Source organism: Triticum urartu, chromosome 7, assembly GCF_003073215.2.
Source record: "Triticum urartu cultivar G1812 chromosome 7, Tu2.1, whole genome shotgun sequence".
NCBI lineage: Eukaryota > Viridiplantae > Streptophyta > Magnoliopsida > Poales > Poaceae > Triticum > Triticum urartu.
The window spans coordinates 342826806-342853781 of NC_053028.1; positions in this window are offsets into that span (position 1 = coordinate 342826806).

Here is a 26976-nt window from a genome sequence, read left to right on the forward strand (position 1 = left end):
GAAGACACTTTCCCAATCCATACCGAATGAGATAACGCAAGCGCTAAGCATGTCTTCGAGAATTTGGTTGACCCTTTCCACCTGACCACTTGATTGAGGGTGGAAAGCGGTACTAAAAGAAAGATGGGTGCCCATGGCAGTTTGGAAACTCTCCCAGAAATGAGTATGTGAAAAGACTACCACGGTCTGAATTGATCTCTAGTGGAACACCATGAAGTGACACTATTCGAGAAATATATAAGTCAGCGAGCTGACTAGCAGTGATACTCTCTCGAACAGGTAGGAAGTGAGCCACTTTGGAAAGATGATCAATGACTATGAAGATAGAATTATTCCCTCTCTTTGTCCTCGGAAAGCTGGTGATGAAGTCCATACCAACTTTATCCCATTCCCACTCAGGAATAGCTAAAGGCTGAAGGGTGCCAGCAGGTCTCTGATGTTTTGCCTTAACGCGACGACAAACGTCACAGTTGGCAATGAACTCAGCAATTTCTCTCTTCATCCTAGTCCACCAGAACCTCTGGAGTAGGTCCTGATACTTCTTAGTACTACCGGGATGAATCGTGAGAGGAGATTCATGAGCCTCCTTAAGGATCAGTTGTCGTAGATGTTGATTCTTGGGAACGACCAAGCGATTCTCAAAGAAAACAACACCTCGATCATCTATAGAGAAACTACCACCAACTCCCTTGTTAATGTTTGTCTTGATCTGGGAAATTCCCATATCCTGCTTCTGAGCAGAGATGATTTGATCCACAAGAGTAGGTTTCGCCACCAAGGTAGAAAGGAATCCATAAGGAGCAATGTGAAGGTTAAGCTTACAGAATTCCTCATGGAGAAGTGGTTAGCCCTCCTGCAACATAAGATTGTTGCAATAGGACTTACGACTTAGTGCAACAGCCATGACATTGCCCTTGCTTGGGGTGTAGGTAATCCCTAAGTTGTAATCTGAGATCAACTCCAACCAATGCCTTTGCCTAAGGTTCAAATCTGATTGGGTGAACATATACTTGAGACTCTGGTGATCGGTGTAAATCTCGCAACGCTTACCAAGGAGGTAATGTCGCCAGGTCTTAAGTGCATAGACTACGGCTGCAAGCTCTAGATCATGTGTAGGATAATTCTCCTCATGTGGATGCAACTGTCGAGATGCATAGGCAATCACATGGCGATCTTGCAGAATGCAACCTAGTCCCTGTCGTGAGGCATCACAATAGATAACAAAGTCCTTAGTGAAATGCTGTGGCACAAGTATGGGAGCAGAAGTCAGGCGTCTTTTCAGTTCCTGAAAACTGTGCTCACACTGTGGGGACTACTCAAACTTTTTATCTTTCTTGAGAAGTTCCGTGAGAGGTTTGGCCACTTTGGAGAAGTTCTCAATGAAGCGGCGACAATAACTGGCTAGACCAAGGAAACTCCTAACTTGCTTAACTGTTTCAGGCGGAGTCCAATCAAGAATGACCTGAACTCTCTCAGGAATGATAGCAATGCCCTTACCAGATATCACGTGGCCCAGGTAGGTCACTTCTGGCAACCAAAATTCGCACTTGGGGAACTTGGCATAAAGGCGGTGTTCTCTATGTTTCTCTAACACAAGTCTAAGATGCTCAACATGCTCTTCCTCGTTCTTCGACTAAATAAGGATATCATCAAGGTAAACCATGACGAACTTGTCTAAGTACTCCATGAAGTTCGAGTTCATCAAGCGGGAGAATGTGGCTGGAGCATTGGTTAGACCAAAGGACATGACGGTGTACTCGTACTGACCATAACGAGTGACAAAAGCCATTTTAGGAATGTCCCCATTTCTGATCTTGATTTGGTGGTAGCCTAACCTCAAATCCATCTTGGAAAAGACTGAGGATCCAGTGAGCTGATCATATAGGTCTTTGATCCTGGGGAGCGGATACTTGTTCTTTATCGTGACCAAATAAACGGGACGATAATCTACAACCATCCGGTCCGTACCATCCTTCTTCTTGACGAAGAGAACGGGGCAAGCCCAAGGAGAAGAACTAGGACGGATGTAACCCTTTTGCACGGACTCATCAAGTTGTTTCTTAAGCTCAGCTAGCTCTAAGGGTGCCATCTTCTAAGGTCTCCTAGAAATTGGGGCGGTTCCTGGGAGAAGATCTATGACAAACTCTACATCCCTGTTAGGTGGAATACCTGGCAGTTCTTCAGGGAAGACATCCGGAAAGTCACGGACTACTGGGATATCTTCAAGGTCTGGAAGAGGGCTGGCATTAAGAGAATAAAGCTGACGCTTTGCAATTCTGGTGGAGACAGTGACTATCTTGCCAGAGGGGTGTGTGAGCTGAACAGACCTGGTGTAACAATCAATCTTGGCATAATGAGCTTTCATCTAGTCCATACCCAAGATGATGTTAATATCTGCAGACTTAAGAGATATCAAGGAAGCTAGGAATACAAGTCTTTCAACATGTATTTCATTGCCATAACTTATCCTAGAAGTTTGCCATTTGTATCCAGGAGTTTGAATGAGTAGTGGGGAGGGCATATCACAAAATGACATGTCGTGCAAACGAGCATAGCTTTCAGAAATGAAGGAATGAGATGCCCCAGTATCGAACAGAACCGATGTTGGATGATAGTTGACAAGGAGTGTACCAAGAACGACATCTGGATAATCATGAGCGTCTTTAGCTGAGACGTGATGCACACGTCCATGTTCAGTGGGAGCTGACTTAGCACTGATCATCTTGTGTGATGGCTTACTACCACGGCCAACAGACTTCTCGGGCTGGGATGGAGTGACACTGGCCTGAGTGCAAATACAGGCAATATGGTCTGGCTCTCCGCACTTGTAACAAATCTTGGAGTTAAGACGTGGACCCGCATTGGCAGGCGGTCCACCCATAGGCCTGGGTGGAGCATATGGCTGAACTGGGTGAGGCGCCACATAAGATGGCGTCGGTGTGTAGCCGGGTGGAAGAGCAGAGTTCGGAACCCAAATTCGGCGCTTCTGAGAACTAGAACCGGAGGAAGAACCCAAATCACGGGTGTGCTTACGAGACTCCTCATAAATGAGTTGAGCTGTCTCTGCATTAATGGCCTTGTTCAAAAGAGCCTGGAATCTATTGCAATGATGCAAGTGGAGATCACAACGCAACTTGGGGTTGAGACCCTTCCGGAACCTAGGCTGCTTCTTGGCGTCTGTGGACACCTCTTCTGTAGCATAGCGGGCGAGGTTCTCAAACTCTCTACTGTAAGCATCACAAGCCATCTTATCCTAGGTGAAACTACATAACTCTTCTCTCTTGCGGTCAATGAGAGCCAGAGGAATCTGATGCTCGCAAAAAGCCTCAGTGAAATCTCTCCAGGTGGTTATCTGGCCAGCTGGAAGCATAGCCTCATAGTTCTGCCACCAAAGACTAGCAGGACCTTCCAAGTGATATGCAGCATAGGTGACCTTGTCATATTCAGCTACATTCGCAGAACGCATCTTAATGGTGATACTACGGAGCCAGTCATCTGCATCGAGTGGTTCAATGGAATGATGGAAGGTAGGTGGTTTCAGACCAATGAAATCATAGATGGTCGCTGACTCCTTGCACTGGGGTGCGGTGTTCTCCTCGATATGTGTTAACAAGCGGTTGGTCTCACGCTTGTTCATCTCAACCTCTACCATGAACTTTGCCAACGAAGACTGATCGGGAGGATCCTCATCCCTACCATCTCTGTGGTTCCGGCTACGAGCAACAGAACTTCGATTAACCGGCAACATCCTGAAGAACGAAACCAAGGAAAACAAGGATGGATTCAGAACCAACTATAGGATGCAGAAGGTAGCACAAGAATTTAGTATCTCTCAAACTCCAAGACAATTCCGGCAGCATAACGGTAGTAAAATGCTCAAAATGAGACATCCTGCAAATGATGGGGTAGCACCATACTCAACATCATCACTCAAGGTTCTGAGATATTACTAAACGGACTACATCGGTAGTACTTGAACCGGGATAAGACTCAGATCAACCAACCCTTAGAGACTACGGAGTAGTAACACGTGATCCTGATAGACGGAAGAGGAAGCCTAGTTCCTTAACCCCATAGGAAAGATAGGATGACTCAGATCAGAAGGCATGAGGTATAAGGAGTAGAAAGAGCCTTACGTTCCCTTCCACAATCAATTCCCCTATATAGCTAAAGAATTTCTAGACTCAGCTTCGACCAGGTTGGCTTGGAAATCCTACAGGCAGTCAGGCTCTGATACCAAAGCTGTCAGGACCCCGATTCTAAGTCAGACCGATCTAGCCTGTAACACCTCATATCACTTTGCGGCCTCACGCACGGTATTCCCACGGGTGTCGCCTTACCATGGCCCGGAACTGTTTGCGCCTTTTGACTCACGTATATGATAGTGGCCCTAGCATCCATATGACAGAGAACCCGGGCCGACATGGCTAGTCGTGAACCCAAAGCGGCACTAACCTATGGGGACAGGCATACATGATTCACATCGAGCATGTAGGTCAGCAACGTGTGAATCCGGGCTGTAGCACTGGGCTCACAGGACTCCAAGGAACCCGGGCTGTAGCAGGCTAGGCAGGACTCCGGAGGTCACCGCGCGACATTTCCCCGTAGGGACAGACACAGGAACGAAATGAAACACATGCCGGCCAGTCAAGTGTCCTGAGCAGTATTGCTGGGCCAGCAGGACTTCGGTGAACCGGGCTGTAGCGGACTACTATGGCTCAAAGAAGCACTAGACTACATTTCCCCATAAGAGAGGCTGCCAAGGATAGACAACTAGACTGTAGGATCCCACACATAGCAATACTCGTCACACGTACGCATAACATGCAAGTATGTGTTGTACAACATGGCATCACAACATAATGCAAACTCATATAGATAAAAGCGCAGAACAGCCACATAACATTAAAAACAAACAGGGGTCACATGACCGATCATTCAGAGCATACAAGCAACGGAAGCATTACATGTCTGAGTATAGACAACTACAAAAGAAAAAGGCTAAGAGGCCTGACTATCTACAAGTCCCTCCCAAGGGTACGAGATCGTAGCTGAGGTAACAAGCTACTCGTCGAAGTCCAAGCGGTACTACTAGTGAGACAAATGTCTCACCTGCAAAACATAAATAAAGCAAACGTGAGTACAAAGGTACTCAGCAAGACTTACATCAGATCCTATCATAAAAGCATTTGTATCAAGAAGGTAATGTGGGGTTTAGTTGCAGCAAGCCAGCTTTGACTCAGTGGCTATCCTGTTCTACGACAACGAGAAACTTCTTTGAGGTGAGGCAGCGCACACGAGTCCACTAATCACCACATCAATACACTACTATGGTTTAATCCTTGTCTTCTTACAAGAAAGCCATCCATAGCACTCACACTTGTCTTGAGCATTTTAGAGTATCCACTTCAAGTTGTCTATGTACCACGTAAGCATCCAAGAAGTCCATAACCGCGGACACGGCTATTCGAATAGATCATGATAACCCTGCAGTGGTGTACTTCTTCACATACGCTCTCAACACTTATCACCATATACACATCATGTATCTCGGCAACCTTCAAGCGGGAGCCTGGTGAGGATGTTGGCCACGACCTGACTAACCACACAAGACTCTAGTCCAGGTTTATCGCCTATTCGGGTTCCATCCGCATGGAGATCCGGCCGGGGTGTCGCTCACGGCCCCAAACGATGTATGCAGGGTTCCCAAGCCCACCTCGCCGGATGGATCTACGCTTGGTACACCGTGCCACTTGTGCCTAGTATGTCCCAAGCCAACCTGGCCGGGTGCCACTTGGTAGACTACTAACACTACCTAAAAACACCAGAAACTATTTGCGACTCCTGGACCGAGATCAAGTTGGTTAATAAGTCGAGAGAGCTTGGAGCGCCCGGAGCCCAATGTGTGGTAGTAGCTAGTCATTGGACAACATACACAGAACTCAGTTCTTAGGGACGGTTCCAGTGAGACAACCCACCATGTACTCCTACATGGCCTCTCACCGCTACCTTTACCAAATCGTGTTCACACGCTTAACTCTCAGCACCAGAACATATCGTACCACTCCAATTCATTCCCGATGAATCAGACCTGACACAACTCTAAGCAATAGCAAGCATGGCATGGCAGGCACAGAACATGGCTCAATCAACTCCTACACATGCTAGTGGGTTTTAACTATTTACTATGGCAATGACAGGTCATGCAGAGGAATGGGTTCAACTACCGCAGCATAAAGTAGCAGTTGAATCGTTGTTGTCCTAATGCAATAAATGAGAGCAGGAGCGAGAGAGTAGGATTGTATCGGAGTGAACAAGGGGGTTTGCTTGCCTGGTAGATCAACAGGGTGCACTGCTCCTTAGACAAGTACTCTGGAGCACTCTCAGGAGCAGGACCTATCGAGAAGGAACGGTGTCGGCAATCAATACACAATCCTATGCAACATTATGATGCATGAACATGGCATGAGTATGTGATGTAGATTGAGCTAATGCAACTAGCACTCATTTGGTTGAAGTCCATTTGAACCAAAGATTCAAATGCAACTCCAAGATAAGCTCTTATAAATGCCATTTATGTGTTTTCACATATACAGCAGGTATAAGTTGGTTTTTCATGCATGAAACTGGTACAGATGGATAGATTCCATTTTTGTGATAATTTTTCATATATAACTTATTTCAATCTGAGCTACGGTTGAATTTCTGTGAATTTTTGAAGTTTATAACATTTTCCGGAATTTCCTGATTTAATTTAAAACCAGAAAAGAAATAACTACGTCAGCACTGCGTCATGCTTGCGTCAGCAAGTCAACAGCGCTGACTGGGGTCAAACCTGACTGGTGGGCTCCACACGTCAGTGTAACAGGTTAAGCAAGCGGTTAGTTTATCCTAATAATAGGGTTAGTGGCGCTGGGGCCCACTATCAGTGACCCAATTAGTTAACATGGTTTAATTAGTTGTTAAACTAATCCTAACTAAAAATTAATAGGGCCGGGCCCCACATGTCAGCGACCCACGGGAGGTCAAACCTCCTGGTCAGCAGGGTCAAAACCGGCCGGCGACTCGACACCGGCGAGGCCAGACGCGGCACAGGGCGTCAGAAATCACCTTCCGGCGACCAGACGCGCGATGAAGACCACAGAGGCGAAGCCCGCGCTCGTCCGCACTGATCGGAGCAAGTGGAAGAGGTGGTGGCGGCCGGAGCTCACCGGAGCGAAGCTCGCCGCGGCGGCCGGCGTTCGGGCGCGGGCGGCGATGCGGCTGCGGTGTGCGAGGGCGGGAACGGAGAGGGGGAGGGGGAGGAGGAGCAGCAGCTCATAGCGGTTGCAGCAGGCTTCGAAGCGGGCTCGGGGAAGGCCGGACGGCGACGTGCGGGCGGTGGGGATCCACGGCAGCCGGCGGTGAAGAAGACGACGGTGGCAACGATGGAGGCCGTCCGGAGGTGCGTGGCTCGACGAGGAGGTAGCCGGCTTCATGGTAGAGGTTCAGAGCACGGGGAGAGGGCGAGGGGGAGGCGGTGGCTACGACAACGGTGGCCGGTGGCGACGGCAGCGCTCGGCCGTGAGCGAGAAAGCGAGGGAGAGGAGAGGAGAGGACTCGGGACAGTGAGAGGGTCCGGGGGGCGTGTGGCGTCGTCCTGACGCATTGGCGGAGGGACAGGCATGCAGGGAGGGAGGAGGTGGCGCGGCGCGGCGGTGCACGCGCGTCGGGCACGCGCCCGTCCTCCTGGCGGGAGGAAGGTGACAGGGGAGGGGGACAAGTGGGCTGGGCTGGCCAACTGGGCCGGCCAGGCCGCACAGTGCTGGGCCAGCACGGGAACTGGCCGTAGGTTAGTTTTTCCATTTCCTTTTTATTTTTTTATTTTTCTGACATTTGTTTCTGATTTAGTGAAAAATACTAAATCAATTTATTTTCTTATGCCAATTTTTGTAGGAGCTGGTGGTATTATTCAAGAGCTCCTCAACAACAAGCATAATTTTTGGATATATATTATTTATATAACATATACATATGTATATCCAAAGCAAATAATTTTGCATTAATTCAAAATGGCCAAAATAAATATTTGTGAGCTCCTAAAAATATTGGTTTGATTTTTTACCTCTGTCCAATATTTTCAGAGAGTAACATGAACATTTTCTTGGACCCTTTTGGAGCAATTTTTATCTGGGTCATTTCCAGAAATGAATTCTGAGGGTTTCACAAATCCCCAACTCAAATTTAAATGGAATTTAAACATGATGCACAAATGACTAGCTAGTCTAGGTCATACCAGAACTAGGGATGTGACACTTACAGAGGGTTTCTCCTTCCTTCTGCTGGATAAGCTGCAGGTCGCTGGCCTCGCTGGGCTCTTGGTGGCCACCGGTGAAGGCACCGATGAACTTGTGGCATAGGTCTGCCCATGACGAAATGGAGTTCTCTGCCAGGTGCATCAGCCATGACCTCACATTGGACTTTAGGGCCAAAGGGAAGTAGTTTGCGAACACCTTCTCATCTCTTCCCCCGGCAGCCTGAACAGCGATGGTATAGATGCTCAGAAACTCTGTCGGGTTTAGCCTCCCGTTGTACTTCTCAGGTATCTATAGCTTGAACGTGCAAATGGATGGACAACGAACTTGCCGCGGCTCTTGTGTAAAGACAGGGCAGCCAACCTCGAAGGGTAGGCACCTGCCAACACCGAGCGCAGGCTCGTCGACATTGAGGCCGTCGCACTCGTCGGTCTGGCGGGGATCATTGGAGTGCCATTCAGCGACAACGCGCGCGTCTCCCCATTGCCTGTATTCCGGGGTTCGACGTTGTCCTGGACGCGCTCGAGGGTCAGAAGAGGCATCGAGATGTCGTCAGGGTCTTGATTCTGATGCGCCCTCGCCGGCTGCCGTGGCGGGGACTGAACCATGGAGACGGCCCCTTTGTATGACTAGCGGCACGGGCGGTGGCTGTTGCTTGGGGAGGTTGCAGTGGGCAAGCTCGTCGTGAGCCTCCAGCTTCGGCGAAACCGAGCAGGCTTTGGATGGTGGCACGCCACCCATCCATATGCTCGGCTGCTGGCGGGAACCTCAGCAATAACTGAGCTCGCTCCGTGGCCTCCGTGGCTGTGCTTGGCATGGATGTCAATGATGCTGACCGCGCCATCACTTGGCTCCGGATAGTGCCAGTGGCGGCGGCGAGGGCGGCGGCGCCACGCCCATGCTGTGGTGGGGCGACCACCACGGTAGCGGGGTCGCGCGGCGGTGGTGCTTGAATATCCGCGGCTCCGCCGAGCGCAGCAGCCTGGCTGGCTCGTCCAGGAGGACGCACATGCTTTGCGGCCGCTCCTGTGACGGGGGCGACCGGAGGGCAATGGTTCGCGTCGGACCGAGTGCCGTTGTTGCGGCTGTGCTTGTCGGCGAGAGGAGGGGGCATAGACGAAGTGACCCCCTCACCCGCACCTTGAAGAGCTTGACCGTCGAGACGCTGCTGATGTTGTTCTCCTCCAGTAGCTCCGGCCCCTATGTCGGCCGCGGGGGAGGTGGTAATGGTGCCACCTTCTCCAACCATGCCCCCAGCAGCGTCCACGTCCTCGCAAGCCCCCGTGTCACCCGTGGTGTGAGAGGCCATGGGCCATGGAGCCTTCAAGGTGGATGGGTGGGCCGAGGTGCCAGATTTCTTCTTGGGTTCCATGGACGATGGTGGTGCCGAGGATGAAGATGTCGATGAAGATGAAGCGCGGCGTACGCTCTCATGTTCGCGCAAGCACTCCCCCTACCTGGCGCACCAAAGAAGTCACGGGATTTCCGCGGCCACCTATGGGACCGGGTGGCCCCTTGTTGGTTCGGCTGGGGGACGGCGCGTTGCACCAAGAGCAAACTAGCGTCCAGCGGCACGGCAGAGAGCACACAAGTGATTTACCCAGGTTTGGGCCACCGCGAGGCGTAAGACCCTACTCTTTCTTTAGTGGATTGATGGAAGAATGAATGTGGTGGTCTATAGTACACTTTGCTCGGCAAGATTTGCCTCATGGGCACAGCGACTACGCGCGTGTGGTGGCTTGGGGTTGTCAATTTTCCAATCTTCTAACCCATCTATGAGTGCCATGGGCATCCTTTTATAGATTAATGGATCACCACAGTGGCAAAGTGGTCATTATCCACTGATATGATAGCAAATAGTGCTATCATACCTAACTCTGTGGGCTAACAGGGTACATTAAATGCGTCGCTTAGTGTCACATCACTGGTCTCCCGGCAAGGCCTGCCGGTCTATCTCGCCATCTCCGCACCTGTTCTCTTGACACCTCGTAGGACGGGTGTCATTTGTAGGCATCTCCGTAGGAAATGGCTGCCATGCGGCGAATGGCTGCCACTTAATCATCCTACGGCTTGACACTGCACTAATTGACGACGTGAGTCGTACTTGAGTGGTTGGTGGGGTGGTTCTGCCCCCCTCGAGCCCTGGGTGGCTCTACCGGGGAGCCTCGGTCGCTTGCTTCTGGTGGTGGCCTCGCCCCTTGCAGAGCTCGCATGCCCGGCAAGGGAGGCCCTTCTCTTGCTGATATCTTGCTCCTTAGGCTCAATCTTGGTCCTTCTAAGATGCATGTTGGTTCTTCGAATCTCTTGGTTCTTCAATCTCTGACTTAAGCTGGTGCTTCAATCTTGATCTTGGGCTTGTGCACAGTTGGTCAACAGACCCAGGGTTTGTTGGACCAACATGGGTGAACTGGTGTGTCTCTTATCCATTCGGTTCATTGAGCTAGGCCGTGGGATTAAAAAGCTAGCAGGCAGACTGGGGAGGACGAGTTCTTCGCACGCACCCCAGAGTTCGAAGATTTCCCCCTACCAACTCACACCCTCAACCTTACCACGATCTCAAAGGCAAGCTCGACGAACTCGCAACACAAGAGACAAAAGATTTATACTGGTTCGGGCCACCATTCTGGTGTAATACCCTACTCCAGTGTGGTGTGGTGGATTGCCTCTCGAGCTGAGGATGAACAATACATGGGGAAGAACAGCCTCCTGAGGTGAGGTGTTCTTGTGCTTGGTGGGTGTGGGGATGGGATGGATCTAGTCCGAGATGAGATGGCTGAGGCTCAATCCGCCTCCTACTGTGGTGGCTAATCCTATTTATAGAGGCACTGTTCCTCTCCCTAAATATTGAGCGGGAAGGGAGCAAACAACGGCCCATTTGAAAGGGGACAGCTAGTACAAGTTATCCTGACAAAAGCAGTCTTCGCCTGCCAAAGGCTCTGGTGGTGACGCCGCCTTGGGCTCCATGGTGACGTCCGTCTTGCCGTCCTGCTGGTCTTGGTCTCGTTGCACTGATATGGAAACCTTTCCTTGACGCCTCGGTACTCCTTGCCTGCGCTTGCCTCCTTAGAACCAAAGAGGAAACAACGACACTGCGCACGCTGGCGCCCGCCTGGTCTCGATTGTCATGGCTCACGTCATTGGAACCTCGCGAGATTTGCCTTGCCTTGATCTCTCTGCCCCTCGCGAGCCAGCTTGGTGAGGCCGCTCCTGAGGAGGTCTTGTGTCATCCGCCTCGCGAGGCTTGGCTTGTTGGTGAAGATGGGATGTACGGGCCCACTTGCAGAGCCAGGCCGTGGGCCGCAGGCACGCAAGTCTGGGGACCCCCATTCCCAGAACACCGATAATAGCCCCCGGTCCCAAGGCGCTCGTGCTTCGCTTCGAGGCAAAGCCAAAGGCAAGTGCGAAGCACCGCGGGCCCCAATAGCCTACGGCATTGGTCGACGTGTGGCGATTGATTGGACGTGGGCGTCTCTGCTTCCCCACGTCGCCTCGGCAATTGCCCGACTTGACGAGTCCCTGCTGCATGCAAGGAAAAACCATCATTACCTGTGATCGTGGGGGCGCTGGTTGGCCTTCTTCTGCTACAAATGGGGAGGGGGGCACAGCCCCCGTCGCCCATCTCTTCCCATTCCTCTTGCTTCTCCCCCTTTGCTCCATGCCAATAGCGAAACTAATGGCACCGTTGAAGAGGTTCTCCGCTGCAGAGAAGGGGAAGGCCCCTCGCGAGGGGCCCGGCTCTCCGGTGCACAAGCGTGGACGCGGCCATCCACGCAAGCACACCGCGACCCCCGCCGCGACCCCTGTAGCCGCGGCGGTGCCGCTTCGCGTGGCAGGGGGCATTCCTGTCGTGGAAGTCCTGTTGATGAAGGGAGACGTGACGTGGTCGCGCGGCCTCCCCGGCCACGCTTCCACTCGGCGGAGGTGCTGCCGGAGTTCATTGTCTGGTTGGAGAACCTGACCCGCAACTGGCTTCAGCTCCCGCGCTTCTTTGCCAACGAGCTGCCGGCCTCAGGTCCGGGCGGGCTCTGGCTACAGGCGGACGGCTGCTGCAGCAGGGCTTCCTGGGTCGCGGTTGAGGTCTCCGTCGCAGACAACATAGCCATGGTCCGTGACTGGCAGACGTTTGCACGCGCGCGCGGCCTGGGTAGGCGGTGCACCCTCCATTTCAAGTATGACGGTGACACGACCCTCTACGTGAGGGTGTTTGGGGAAGATGGTCGCCACGCCGGGTGCTGCCCCGAGGTCAGCAACGGCGAGGAGGTGCTCGGCCTTGTCGATGGTCGTGATGAGGATGAGGGTGAACCAGCCCTTGGTGCTAACCACGTCTCGTCCAGCTATGTCGGCTCTTCCACCGGCGACAGCTCTAGCAGCGGTGGTTACGACCAGCCGCCATGCCGTCGCGCCCGCTTAGAAGGCGGCAGTGGGTTGTCTCGTCACCGCACCTCCGTGAAGTGCAAGGAGGGGTCTGGCTGAGCTCGGGATGGCGCCAAGAGCCCGCCCTCGTGGACCGCTGTAGGGGCACGGGTCGCTTTTATTTCGTTCTTCCTTTCCTTTCTGTATTAAGAAAGAAGCCAGTATGGGCCCCCAAGGGGCGTGCAACAAACTGTGATTTCTCAAGTATTATGCTATGTTTATTGTTCCTGTGTTGTGTCGCAACATCGTCGTTTTATGTAGAGATAACTTAGCTTGACATGCTCGGAGTAGTTTCCTCCTCACGAGGCGCTTGCTTCCCGGTGCCTGTCGAGGCCTCCTTGGCCTGCAAAAAGTTCGTTAAGAGGCTTATCGTTCACCCGAGCCTTGGTCACAGGCGCCGCTGGCCTTGACCCAGCGCTTCGTATCGCGGTACCCGAGGGGCACAGATTAGGAGAGGTGCGCCAGCTTGTCAGCTCGAACGAGGGTGCCTCGCGAAAAGCAGACGAAAGGCTGAAAAGGAAAAATGCTCACGAAGGCACCCGTCCAGCCCCCTCGCGAGGAATGCGAGAGAGAGTACAGGCTAAACTTAAGAAGGAAATAGAGGCAGAGGGCGACGGAACCAAATCAGTGAAGAACACCAGAAGCAAACTTCAATTAAAAGAGGGCGAGCCAACTACGGAAAGCAAATGAAAAGCCGCGTCCGGCACCTAGTCTAGTCTGCATGTCTTCTCACCAGCGCGGAGCTAAGTGCTGGCACTAGGGCGTGGGAGGGAGCCCCCGAGGCCTGAGGGCGGCACTCCTGAGACTCCGGGGCGTGTACAGCCCCACTCAATATTACGTGAGAGTGTCACGAGCGAGACCTGCACAGGCACTGGGCCTTCTTCACAGGCACTGGGCCTTTCTTCATGGGTAGAACTTCCGGAGATGCTGAATGTTCCAGGCGTTTTGGATGGGAACCCCGTCCTGTGTCTCCAGCCGCGCGGCGCTAGGCCTGCAGATATGGACGGCCTTGAACGGGACCTCCCACATGGGTGAGAGCTTATGCAGCCCTTCCCTGGAGAGCACCCTTCTCAGGACGAGGTCACCCACCTCGAGCGTCTTGGAGTGGACGCTGCGACAGTGGTACCGCCGCAGCGCCTGCTGGTATCTTGCCGCCCGTAGTGCAGCTTCGCGGCAGCGTTCCTCCCCCAGCACGAGGTCCATCCCCCGCGTGGCGTCCCTCTGCGTCTCATCAAACGCCAGGACCCGTGCAGAGCGATGCTTGACCTCGTGAGGGAGGACCGCTTCTGCTCTGTAGACGAGGAAGAATCGGGTCTTGCCCGTGGGCTTGGTGGAGGTGGTGCAGATGGACCACATCACATACAACAGCTCGTCGTGCCAGCCCCTGCCGCAAGCTTTGAGCTTCTTCTTTAAGGTCCTGGTCTTGAGGCCTCTCAGGACGTCCGCGTTGGCGCGTTCAGCTTGGCCATAGCTCCGCTAGTGCGCCATTGAAGCGTAGCAAATCTGCGTTCCAAGGTGAGTGCAGTATGTTTTGAAGAGATTACTGGTGAACTACGTGCCATTATCGGTGATGATGCGGTTGGGAACCCCAAAACGGCTCACGAGGCCCTTGATGAACTTGACCTCAGAGTCAGCTGGGATGGTGCGGACGGCTTCCACCTCCGCCCACTTGGTGAACTTGTCGATGGCAACGTAGAGGTATCGGTAGCCCCCGGGCGCTCGATGGAATGGGCCCAATATCTCTAGTCCCCAGAATGCGAACGTCCATGAGAGTGGAATGGTCTGGAGGCCCTGAGCTGGCTGATGGATTTGCTTGGCATGGAATTGGCAGGCCTCGCAGGATCTCACCAGCTCAGCTGTGTCATTAAGCGCCGTAGGCCAGTAGAATCCGCTGCGGAATGCCTTACCGACGAGGGTTCATGACGATGAGTGGTGCCCGCAGTCCCCGCTGTGTACGTCGGCTAGCAGCTCTTTCCCCTGTTCCCTAGAGATGCAACATAGTGAAACATCATTTGGCCACTTCCTATATAACTCACCGTCCTGGATGCAGTATGCCGTGGCTTGCCGGGTCACACGCTCCGCGTCCTCCTCCTTCTCCGGTTGCATCCCTTGCATCAGGTATTCCCTGAATTACTTGGTCCAGCATCCCTACTGGGGCTCGAGCGCCCAGAGTAGACGTGCTCCCAAAGTCGGGCCACAGGCTGGGGCTCTCGTGGCAGGCGGCTGCGGGAGCTCCTCCTGAGGTTGCGCTGTCCTTGAACGCGGTGGTGTTGCCAATGGCTTGAAGAGCCGCTCCTCGAAGACGCCAGGCTCTTGGGGCTGTCGCTTGGATGTCCTTCTGGCGATGCCTTCAGCTTCCTTGTTGGTTCCCCGGGGCACGTGCTGCAACTCCAAGCCCAGGAACTACTTCTCCATCTTGCGCACTTCTGCGAGGTATGCCTCCATGTGTTCGTTCTTTGGCTCGTATACCTTGTTGGAGAAGTTGGCGAGGAGGCGCGAGTTGCCCCTGATGGTGAGATGTTTCACCCCCAGTGTCTTCGCAGCCTTCAGGCCGGCTATGAGGCCTTCGTACTCTGCAATGTTGTTGGATAACTTCTCGCCCTGCTGGAAGCAGAGCTGCACGACATAGTAGAGCTTGTCCTGAGTGGGCGAAATGAGCACCGCTCCAGCCCCCCTTGTCGCGCGAAGGCACCATCGAAATATATGACCCAGCCGTCGGGCACCTCACTTCCCAGTGAGAGGGCTGATCCTCGCCTATTTCTAGCACCGGGGTGTCCATCCATTCTGCCACGAATCGGCGAGCGCGGCTCCCTTAATGACTCTGGTGGTGCTGAACTCCAACTAGAATGCCTGCAGATCGATGTTCCACTCGTCGACCCTCCTGGCGGAGTTGGGTCTCCTGAGCACCCTCTCTAGTTAGTAGGCCGAGACAACCTTGATGGGGTGGCCTTGAAAGTAGTGTCGCAGCTTACATGAGGCCACCAGGAGCGCGAGTAGGAGCTTGTGAGGCATGGGGTACCGTGCTCTTGCATCCGGCAACACCGTGCTGACGAAGTATACCGGGTGCTCGACGAGGGCAGGTGCGCTAATGAGGCTTGTGCCTTTTGGGAGTTGGGGTGCCTCCTGAGGTGGTGGAGCCCCAACGCTTGATTGCTTGTCAGGGCCTTTGCGGGTTCGGGGGCGTCGTCCCGGCAGAGTTGGGGCTCCTGATCCACTCGAATGGGCCCTTCTTCTTCATCAGCTTGAAGAAGGGTAGGGCGCGCTCTCCCAGCTTAGAAATGAAGCGTCCCAATGCAGTCACCTATCCAGCAAGCTTCTTCATTTCCTTGAGGGTCTGTGGCGGACTCATGTCTTCAATGGCCCTGACCTTCTCTGGGTTGGCCTCGATCCCCCTGTGGGACATAAGGAAGCCCAGCAGCTTACCAGAAGGGACGCCAAACACGCACTTCTCTAGGTTGAGTCACAAGTCCACTTGCTAGAGGCTTTCAAAGGTCTCCTCCAGGTCTTGGATCAAGGTCCTCGCCTCCCGAGACTTCACCACGATGTCTTCGACGTAGGCTGCAGCGTTTCTCCTGAGCTACCGACCCAAGGCGATGTGCATGAGCTGCTTGAAGGTTGCGCCTGCATTGCACAGCCCGACAGGCATGCAAGTGTAGCAGTACACCCCACACGGGGGTCAGGAAGGTTGTCTTCTCCACATCTTCTACTGCCATCTTGATCTGGTGATATCCTGAGAACGCATCCAGGAAGCACAGCAAGTCGCACACGACAGTGGACTCGACGATCTAGTGGATGCGTGGAAGAGGGAACGGATCTTGAGGGCAGGCCTTGTTGAGATTGGTGAAGTCAACGCACATTCGCTCCTTCCTGACTTTCTTGGGCACGACAACGGGGTTTCCTAGCCACTCGGGGTAACGAACCTCGCGAATGACACCCGCAGCCTCCAACTTGCGGGTCTCTTGGATGATGAAACCTTGCTTCTCCGTGGGCTGCCACCTCGCCCTCTGCTTTACGGGGCGTACGTTGGGCACACCTTCCGGTGGTGCTCTATCACCCATCTTGGGACCCCTACCAGCTGATCAGGATCCCAAGCAAACACTTCATTGTTTGCGTGCAAGAACTTCACTAGCGCCTCCCCCTGATCAGGCTGAGGTTGGCGCCTATGGTAAAGGTTGCCCCCGAGAACCTGTCCTCCTCGACTGGCACTTCCTTGGTTTCTGCCTTGTCTTGAGTGAAAAACTGCTTCTTCTTGGTTGGTGTGGGTCCCTTGGCCTTGGAGGTATCTGCGTTGGCGGGCTGCGCTGTCGCGGTGGTCTTGAGGGCGAGCTTGAGCGTCATCAAGGCTTCCTTGGTGTCCCCAACTACTATGAGGACACCCTTGCTCCCGGGCATCTTCATGAGGTTGTAGGCCGAATGGGTCACCGCCATGAACTGAGCCAGGGCCGGGTACCCGAGGATGGAGTTGTACGGGAATTCGATGGGGGCGATGTCGAAGTCGACCAGCTCTGTGCGGTAGTTGTCGCGTGTGCCGAAGGCACCGGGAAGCGGATCCTCCCCAGGGAGTGGGTGGAGCCTCCACCAACCCCTGAGAAAGGCTTGCTAGGGCGGAGCCGCTCGAGCGGTACGTGAAGAAGGCTGAAGGCCCCGACGGAGAGCACGTTGAGGTCGGCACCACCGTCGATGAGCGTCTTGGTGACGGACACGTTGCAGATGGTGGGCGTGCAAAGCATTGGGAGCACACCCGAGCCGACGGTGGAGATGGGATGATCCCCTGAGTCGAAGGTGAGGTCGGCCTCGGGCGCGGCCCAGCCCAGTGGAGCCCCCGGGCGCTTGGAACTGGCGCCGATCTGGCGAAAGAACAGCTTGACGTGACGATCCGAGACTGGTGCTTGCAAGCCCCCGAGGAGGGCCGCAACTGCGTGGTGCGCCGGTGCCGCGTAGCACACAGCGAAGAGGCCGTGCAACGCCTCCCAAGATGCCATCGTGGATCCGGGGAGGTTGAGCAGCTAGGCACGCGGTGCGCCAGTGAGGGCCATGGGAAGCCAGTTGGCCATGACCTCGTCGTCGCCCCCGGCCTTAAGGACGACCTCCTCATACGCCAGCAGGAAAGCCGACGGGTCCGCCGCGACGTCGTAGCACGGCAGCTACTCCGCCTTGAACTTGGGTGGCCACTGTACCTGCCGCAAGGAAGGAGCAAGTGCTCGGATCCCCCAAGCGTCATTGTGGGCACCCGTAGATCCAGCCGGAAGGGCGGCGCTAGCCATGGAGAATGGGCATGAAGATGGTGTAGCGCGAATCGATGGAAGGAAAACTTCGGCGCACCCCTACCTGGTGTGCCAAATATCGGATCTCGGGTTTCCGGCAAAACCCTCAAGGTTCGAACACTGGGGTGCACGCGAAGGTTTCCCCCTACCAACTCAGCCCTCAACCTTGCCACGATTTCAAAGGCAAGGTCGACGAACTCGCAACACAAGAGACACAAGATTTATACTGGTTCGGGCCACCGTTGTGGTGTAATACCCAACTCTAGTGTGGTGTGGTGGATTGCCTCTCGAGCTAAGGATGAACAATACAAGGGGTAGAACAGCCTCCTGAGGTGAGGTGTTCTTGTGCTTGGTGGGTGTGAGGATGGACCGGATCTAGCCCGAGATGAGATGGCTGAGGCTGAGTCCGCGTCCTACTGTGGTGGCTAATCCTATTTATAGAGGCACTGGTCCTCTCCCAAAATATTGAGCGGCAAGGGAGCCAACAACGGCCAATTTGAAAGGGGAGAACTAGTACAAGTCATCCTGACAAAAGCAGTCTTCGCCTGCAGAGGCTCTGGTGCTGACGCAGCCTTAGGCTCCATGGTGACCTCCGTCTTGCTGTCCTGCTGGTGTTGGTCTCATTGCACCGATATGGAAACCTTTGCTTGACGCCCCGGTACTCCTTGCCTGTGCTTTCCTCCTTAGCACCAAAGAGGAAACAAGGACACTGCGCGCTGGCGCCCGCCTGGTCTCGATCGTCATGGCTCACGTCATTTTAACCTCGCGTGGTTTGCCTTGACTTGATCTCCCCGCCCTCGCGAGCCAGCCTGGTGAGGCCGCTCCCGAGGAGGTCTTGTGTCGTCTGCCTCACGAGGCTTGGCCCCTCCCAAGGGTCTTGAATGCTTGTTGGTGAAGATGGGCCATACGGGCCCGCTTGAAGTGCCACGCTGTCGGCCGCAGGCAGGCAAGTCTGGGGACCCCCATTTCCAGAACGCCGAGAGTTGCGGCTTGGTCGGATTCCTTCATTTTAATTTGATGGTATCCGGAATATGCGTCAAGGAAACACAGTGAGTCGTGTCCTGCAGTGGCGTCAATAATTTGATCGATGCGGAGGAGTGGGAATGGATCCTTAGAGCAAGCTTTGTTGAGGTCTTTGAAATCGATGCACAAACGCCAGGATTTATCCTTCTTTGGCACCATCACTAGGTTTGCTAGCCAGTCTGGATGTTTTATTTCTCTGATGAATCCAGCCTCGATTAGCTTGGCTAGCCCCTCCCCCATGGCTTGTCGTTTGGGTTCGGAAAAGAGCCACAATGTTTGCTTAACTAGCTTGTATCCCTTTAATATTTTGAGCATGTGCTCAGCCAACCTGCATGGGATTCCTGGCATATCAGAAGGGTGCCAGGCGAATATGTCCCAATTCTCGCGTAGGAACGCTCGTAGTGCGGCGTCCACCGTTGAGTCCAGATGTGCACCGATGGAGGTTGTTTTCTTTAGGTCTGTCGGGTGGACTTGAAATTTGAGTATTCCATCTGCAGGTTTCAAGGAGGTGGCTTTAGAGCACTTGTCGAGGATTATGTCACCCCTATCCACCATTTAGCATAGCGCATTTAACTCTTCGGCCACAAGGGCCTCAGAGTGTGCCTCGATGGACAGGGAGGCTGTTTTGTTTTCAGCACGGAGGGCTATATCCGGATCACTTGCGAGAGTGATAATACCATTGGTTCCATGCATTTTGAGCTTCATATACTCGTAATGAGGTATGGCTTGAAAGCGTGTGAATACGTCTCGCCCCAATAGGGTGTGGTATCCATTGTTGAAAGGGGCCACTTGGAAGGTTATTTCTTCGCATTGGTAGTTATCCGGCGTGCTGAATACCACATCAAGTGTGATTTTTCCCACACACCGTACCTCTCGGCTGGGCATAATTCCTCGGAAGGTCGTGCTACTTTTCTCAATACGGCTCCTGTCTATGTCCATTTTACTGAGTGTATCCTCGTAGATGAGGTTTAACCCATTGCCGTCGTCCATGAGCACTTTGGTAAGTCGAAAACCGTCCACAATTGGATTGAGGACCAAGGCCACTGGTGCTCGGACTGGCCAGGCTTTTGGTTTGTCACTGGCATTGAAAGTTATGGCCGTGTTGTTGCAAGGATTTATTATTGTGATTTGACAGACTTCGGCGAGGTCACGGAGAGCCCACTTGCGCCGATTGTTTGAAGCGGAAGTCTCGAAGACTGTCAATACTCTGCGGTCGTCATGTTCTGAGGGGAGTTGTTCCGAGGTATGTTTGGTGAGGATATCCTCGCCACTCTTGGCCACTCGCCGGACTATCCAACATGCTCTAAGGCTGTGGGTAGGTATGGTATCCAGTGTTGTGTGTATTTTGCATGGCCTATCGAGCCATCCTTCCAGAACGGTTCCATTCCCCATAATGGGTTTGTATTTCTTTACTGTTGTGTTGGGCGCCTCGTGAGGGTGCATCCTCTTTGCCCGGACGAAAGGTTGAGTGGGAGCTGGCGGCTCCCAACGAGCTGCCTGGGTTTTCTAGGCGCTTTCCATTGCGCAGTACTTCTGTACTATGGTTGCCAAGTCGGCGAAGTCTAATACGCGACGGCGGTTGATAGCGTTGAGGATTCCTTCGCCCAAAGGTGATAACCTGGCCCAAAAGTGATGGACTGTTTCTTGAGACTATTGCTGTAGGTATGTGAGATCGCGTATATCGGGGTGGGTGGGTGGATTTAAGTCCGAACCCTGACCCAATTTGGGATCCGGAGTTTGAGGAATTTCCGAGCCAAATAATTCGGGTTTCGGGTGATGGACTGATTTTTCAGGTCTACCATCTGATTCCAAATTCGGAGGACAAGTCATGTCGTTCAGTGGACAGGTATCCGGCTCTTCGAGCTCGGAAATACGGACATAGTTAATCCTCAGTATAGAGGGAGAGTTATTTTTCTGCTCCTCCACTACAACTATCTAGTGGGTGATCGATGGAGATTTGATTTCTCTCTGATCGGGTTTAAGCCCAATCTGACCATAGTCTGTAGCGACCCCCAAGGTGGCGATGCAATCCAGGAGTTCGTTCAAGGACGATAATTCCGTTGGATCCATCTGTCTGGAGTATTCGGAGGCGATTTTCGATGACCCAAGAAGTCATCGTCGGCTCACCGGACGAAAGGGCGGTCATAATAAAGTCACCCAGTCGGAGGGTATGGCCTGAGGCTAGGGCTCCATCGGCGGTGATGTTGTTCTTGATCACGAGGTGAGCCATCAACCCTGACTTCGACGACACACCCTCAGTGAAAGCACCAATGTCGGTTTCAAAACCGGTGGATCTCGGGTAGGGGGTCCCGAACTGTGCATCTGAGCTTGATGGTAACACGAGACAGGGAACACAATGTTTACCCAGGTTTGGGCCCTCTCGATGGAGGTAAGACCCTACATCCTTCTAGATTAATATTGATGAGTATGGGGGTTACAAGAGTTGATCTACCACAAGATCGTAATGGCTAAACCCTAGAATTCTAGCTTATCTGATTATGGTTGTCCCTACGGACTAAACCCTCCAGTTTATATAGACACTGGAGTGGACTAATGTCAGTGTCAAAACCGGCGGATCTCGGGTAGGGGGTCCCGAACTGTGCGTCTAGGCGGATGGTAACAGGAGACAAGGGACACAATGTTTTTACCCAGGTTCGGGCCCTCTCGATGGAGGTAAAACTCTACTCCTTCTTGATTAATATTGATGATGTGGATAGTACAAGAGTAGATCTACCACGAGATCAAAGAGGCTAAACCCTAGAAGCTAGCCTATGGTATGATTGTTGTCCGTCCTATGGACTAAAATCCTCCGGTTCATATAGACACCGGAGAGGGATAGGGTTACACAGAGTCGGTTACAATGGGAGGAGATCTACATATCCGTATTGCCAAGCTTGCCTTCCATGCCAAGGAAAGTCCCATCCAGACACGGGGTGAAGTCTTCAATCTTGTATCTTCATAGTCCAGGAGTCCGGCCAAAGGTTATAGTCTGGCTATCCGGACACCCCCTAATCCAGGACTCCCTCAGTAGCCCCTGAACCAGGCTTCAATGACGATGAGTCCGACGCGTAGATTGTCTTCGACATTGCAAGGTGGGTTCCTCCTTTGAATACTTCATAAAAGATTTTGAACACAAGGATAGTGTCCGACTCTGCAAAATAAGTTCCACATACTGCCATAGAGAGAATAATATTCACATAAATCTAATCTGCTGACGTATTCCGTAGCGTGTCATCACGCCACAACCAAGCCTTTATTTGAACCATTTTACTATCCCACCTTAGCGCGTTTTGTGAGGCAGTTTCCTTGGCACGTCTTGTCGAAGCAGAGATCGTGTCCCTTTTATTTACGGGATTCTCATCAATACGGACGTGGTTAACCCAATCGTGCCCGTTGGTGTGTCTCCTCGATCAATGGTGAGTCCCAAACGGTCATGGGGAGGGCTCTTGGTATTCAACCTCTTATAATGAGACCAAGGCCTTACTCCTTTATTTTGATCTCAATCGAATTCGCCCTTCGCCTCGAGTTCCAACACCCAAGGCCCCAGATTTCAGGCGCTTCGGACCTTCAACGATGTCCGGCTCCGACCTTCGAGGCCGATGGACGCCTTCCTCCGTCATGGAGGAAGACGTGCTAAAGCTGAGAGAGGCCAGGTTTTTGACCGGCGAAATCTCGCATAGGCTGCCTACTCACGGGCAGGTTATTCCTACTCCCAAGCCTGGTGAGAGCGTGGTGTTCGTGTCTCACTTCCTCCAAGGGCTAGGCTTCACGACGGATCCCTTCATGAGGGGGCTCATGTTTTATTATGGGCTGGAATTTCACGACTTAGCCCCAGAGTCCATCCTCCACATCTCATCATTCATTGTCGTGTGCGAAGCGTTCCTCCGTATTTCTCCTCACTTCGGACTGTGGCTTAAGACCTTTAAAGTAGAGCCGAAGATGATTGAGGGACAGCACGCGGAGTGCGGAGGCGCTGTTATAAGCAAGAATGCTGACGCTCCATGGCTCGAGGGCTCCTTTCAAGAGGAGTTCAGCTTATGGCAACAAGAGTGGTTTTATATCACAGCTCCCAGGAGCACCAAGTGGGTGGCGCTGCCTACTTTCCGCTCGGGTGCCCCGCCACGACTGGCATCATGGGTCAATAAGGGGCTGGAGTGGGGGTCGGCAAAGGACGTGCCCCTGTTGTAGGGCCGCATCCGAGATCTCCTAGAAAGAGACATCAGTCTGGTCGTGGTGACGCAGGTTATGTTAATTCGCCAAGTTCTGCCCTACAAACGTCGCCCCCTCCGCCTGTGGGAGTTTAACCCGGAGGGACCATGAGTTCTCCAACATTTTCTTGGCATGACACCCGTGGAGATGTACAAATTGTTCTTCGGACCACAAGTAGTGTGTCCAGATTCTACGGAGGACGCAGGTCTGAGCTGTAGTCGTTCGGATACTCAAGTAAGTAGCCATGTGCCTGTACACACCGTCCGTTCATTTATCACAACATCACCCTTAAAAGAGTTGTCTATGAAACATGAGTGGGTAGCGAAGGCGAAGTTAATCAGGTTTCCGGCCCCCCATCCCGAGACCTGGCCAGATCCCGTGTTAACCAGGATGTTGGAGATCGTGCCTTCGGAAGAAAGCGAAGGGGGGGACAAAGAAGCTGCTGCCTCCCAGAAGGAGGCTCTCTGGAAAGGAGGGATCGAAAATTCCTCTACTCAGGGGAGGAAGAGGACTGCATCTGAAGACCCAGAGTCCATGGTCTCAAAGCGGGGGAAGAAATCTTCGCCAGAGGGTCCTGTGCCGGGGGATGCCTCGACCGTACTATGCCCTCAAGGGGATCAACCCTCCACCGAGCCGTAAGTAGAGAGGGGAGGTTTAAAATGAGAGAAATCCTTGTTTTATTTCTGAGGAAAATAACCGAAATTTTACCTTGTAGTTCGGATCTCAGCCCTTCTCAGCAGAGCTCATCCTCGGGGGATCTTCTTCCGGAGATGATGGAGAGCGGAATGCCTCCCCCTGCCATACCGCCTTACGAGGCCGGCGATCCTGAGGTATCGTCGCGGAGGGTTTCTCCGAATCCGGCAGGGCCGGAAGGCAGTCATATGGCCCCCAAGGCCATCCGTGTCCGGTCTTTGAAAAAGGCCATCGAACGAGTCTGGCACCGCCTGGTGCTCGCTCGGATGAACTGAAGGATCTGTTAGGGCGAGCATCTGTCTCAGAGGAACACCGTACGTTGATGGGTACGGTAATTGAAAGGATTTCGTACGCTGAAAGCGGGTTGCACAAGGCCGTCAGGAGTTTACTGACAGGTTTTCAGGTACGCGAGGTGATGTACCTTTTGACAGTTCCGCATATAAGATGCGCCCTGTGTAGATAGTAGCCCCTAAGACTCTGTGTGTTGTCAAAGACGACAGCACGCAGAGGATCATAGTCCCAGGCGTAATTTTGCCGTCTTCCTATGTAGGTGGCGAAGTGTCCGGTGGCCAGTCGGACTGATGAATTTGCCGAGCTAACGCGGCAACTTGATGTGACAGATGCCGACATCGCGCTTGTCAACAAGCGGCTTGACGAGGCACAAGGTATGTAATTTCTCCGGAGACACCTGGTAAGAGGAGCTTGATGCCAGTATCTTACAGCGTGTGCGCTTGATGCAGATGGGGCCGCTGCCATGGAGAACCTTCGGGCGGAACTTGCCTGAGCCAAGGAGCAAGCCAGGAGGAGTGATGCGGCTGCCGTAAAGGCAATTGAAGAGCTGAAAGCCGAACAAACCTGGAGAAATGGCCGAAATGGCTGTGAAGTTAAAGAACGCTGCTGACCGCTGCAAACTTCTTGAAAAAGAAGATAGGGAGGACCGGACAGACCTGGAGCAGGCCACTACAGCGGCCAAGGATGCTCGTTCTACGATGAGAGCGATGAAGGAGGAGCTGCGTCAGGCCGGAGATATCGCGGCTGGAAAGCCCTTTATGCTGCGGATGAAGTTCGGAGATCCTAAATACGCTCCGTTGGACCGGATGTGGAGTTCGGCGGACGCATATCTGGATTTAGCTGCGAGTGCCGCTGATGCGGCTGAACATTTCCGAGATCAAAAAGATAGCGAAGTGGAGAAGCTCTTCTAGTCACAATTCAACAATCTGGAGCGTCTGCTTCCGTTGACCAATCATTTGGCTGAATGGGCCAAACTGAATAGGTTGTCCGGACTCGCCATGAAGGATGTCGTTAATCATCTATGGCCGGAAAGGCCAAAGCCGAACATTTATTTTAGCTTGGTGCAACAGTTCCTTGGTGCCGTGCCGCAAATCAATGCGATGAAGAGGTCAGCATGCATAGAGGGTGCGCAGATGGCCCTTGCCTGTGTCAAGACATACTGGGCGGAGATGGAGGCCACCGCTGTTGCATCCCAAGATTCGGACGGAGGCCAAATACCTGCTGAGCACTATTTTCAGGAAGTTCTGCAAGGCGCTCGTTTAATAGTGACGCAGTGCTCGAAGGGTATTATGTTCGAATAACGTGTATTATTGTAAAACAATATTTTGATGAATTGTAGAAGCTTTTTATACTTGTGCCTGCAAGTATTATAACGCCTCCTGTGCGGCCGTTGAGGTATATGTGTATATAATCTGAAAGATTGCAGTCGTCGGCTTCAGCCTCCACGCATATAATGCGGGGGTGTTCACAGAAGGCGCATTCTCACACTTGATCCAACATCTTGGTCCATGAAGGAGGTGATAGCGCAGCGAACTAGGCAATCGAACTATAATGCTTTATCACTTTCACTTAGCCATAGGAGTTTGAAAGGGGGCTACTATATAGCCCCTGGTGGCGCCGCGCTCGCCCGAACTCGGAGCGCGTGTGTGCCTGGCCGGGAAACGGCCCTTCGTTAATGCGGAGGAATCCTGAAGACTCTGACAGGTCATCGAGTGGTTGACCAATCTCACGCTATATCATGAGTCAGTTTTCGGCTTTCACTACTGAGGTGCTCGCCTAGCTGAACCGGGGCACAATTGCAGTAGTTCTCCTGGTGCCGCCTTAGCCGATAGAGCGGAACGTAAGGCAGCAAAACACAGGATCCGGGCAAACCCAACATTTGACCAAAGACATGATTCGGAGCTGATGCATATAAGGCCAAACTCGCGACGCCGAACACTCCCTAAGGTATTCGGTCTTTATAAAAATGGGCTGAGCAGTGCCCATGATAATAAGCCCCTGGTGTCCAGGTACGTGCGAAATTCTGACGTGGCCACATGCCAAGATGCCAGCCTCCTCCTCGGTTATACTGTGAATCCGGGGGATGTGCATCAACAAGAGACAGTGATAAAGGTTTGCGCAAGGTCTTAATCTAAAGAGAATCCTTGAGACGGGTCCCTGCTGCACGTCTGTGCCTGTCTCCGTTGCGCCGTGTCCTGGATGGGTGTAGCACGACGTTCATCTGTAAATGAGAGGAACTTAGTTGAAAGAAGAATAGCCGTGCAAAATATATGTTGTACTAAGTAAACAAAGTATAATTCAAGATGGGGAAAATTGAGCCCTATTGTCGCCTATTTTACATATGCAGAGCCCCTTGTATAGGGGTGTACGGCTACAAAAACCTTTATCAATTATAAGTTTGCTCCGGACTCACCTAGCCGTGTCCGTGGTCTTAATGACCCGTTAGATGCTTCTGTTGGTGAAGCTATTTTAATGTGTGGCTGTCAAGGCAGTCGTATAGTCTTCTGCATGCGAGGAACATTCAATGTTTCCCTTTAGTGAGATGATGCCTCGTGGGCCAGGCATCTTAAGCGTGAGAGATGCATAATGCGGTATTGCATTAAAGCGGGAGAAAGCTTCGCAACCCAGTAGTGCTTGATAGCCACTTGAAAGTGGGGCAATGTGGAAGGTTAGCTTTTCGCAGCGGAAGTTACCAGGGGAACCGAACATTACTTCTAGCAGGAGAGAACCCGTGCAATGGGCATCCGGGCCTGGCGTTACTCCTTTAAAGGAAGTGCTGCTATGGCGAA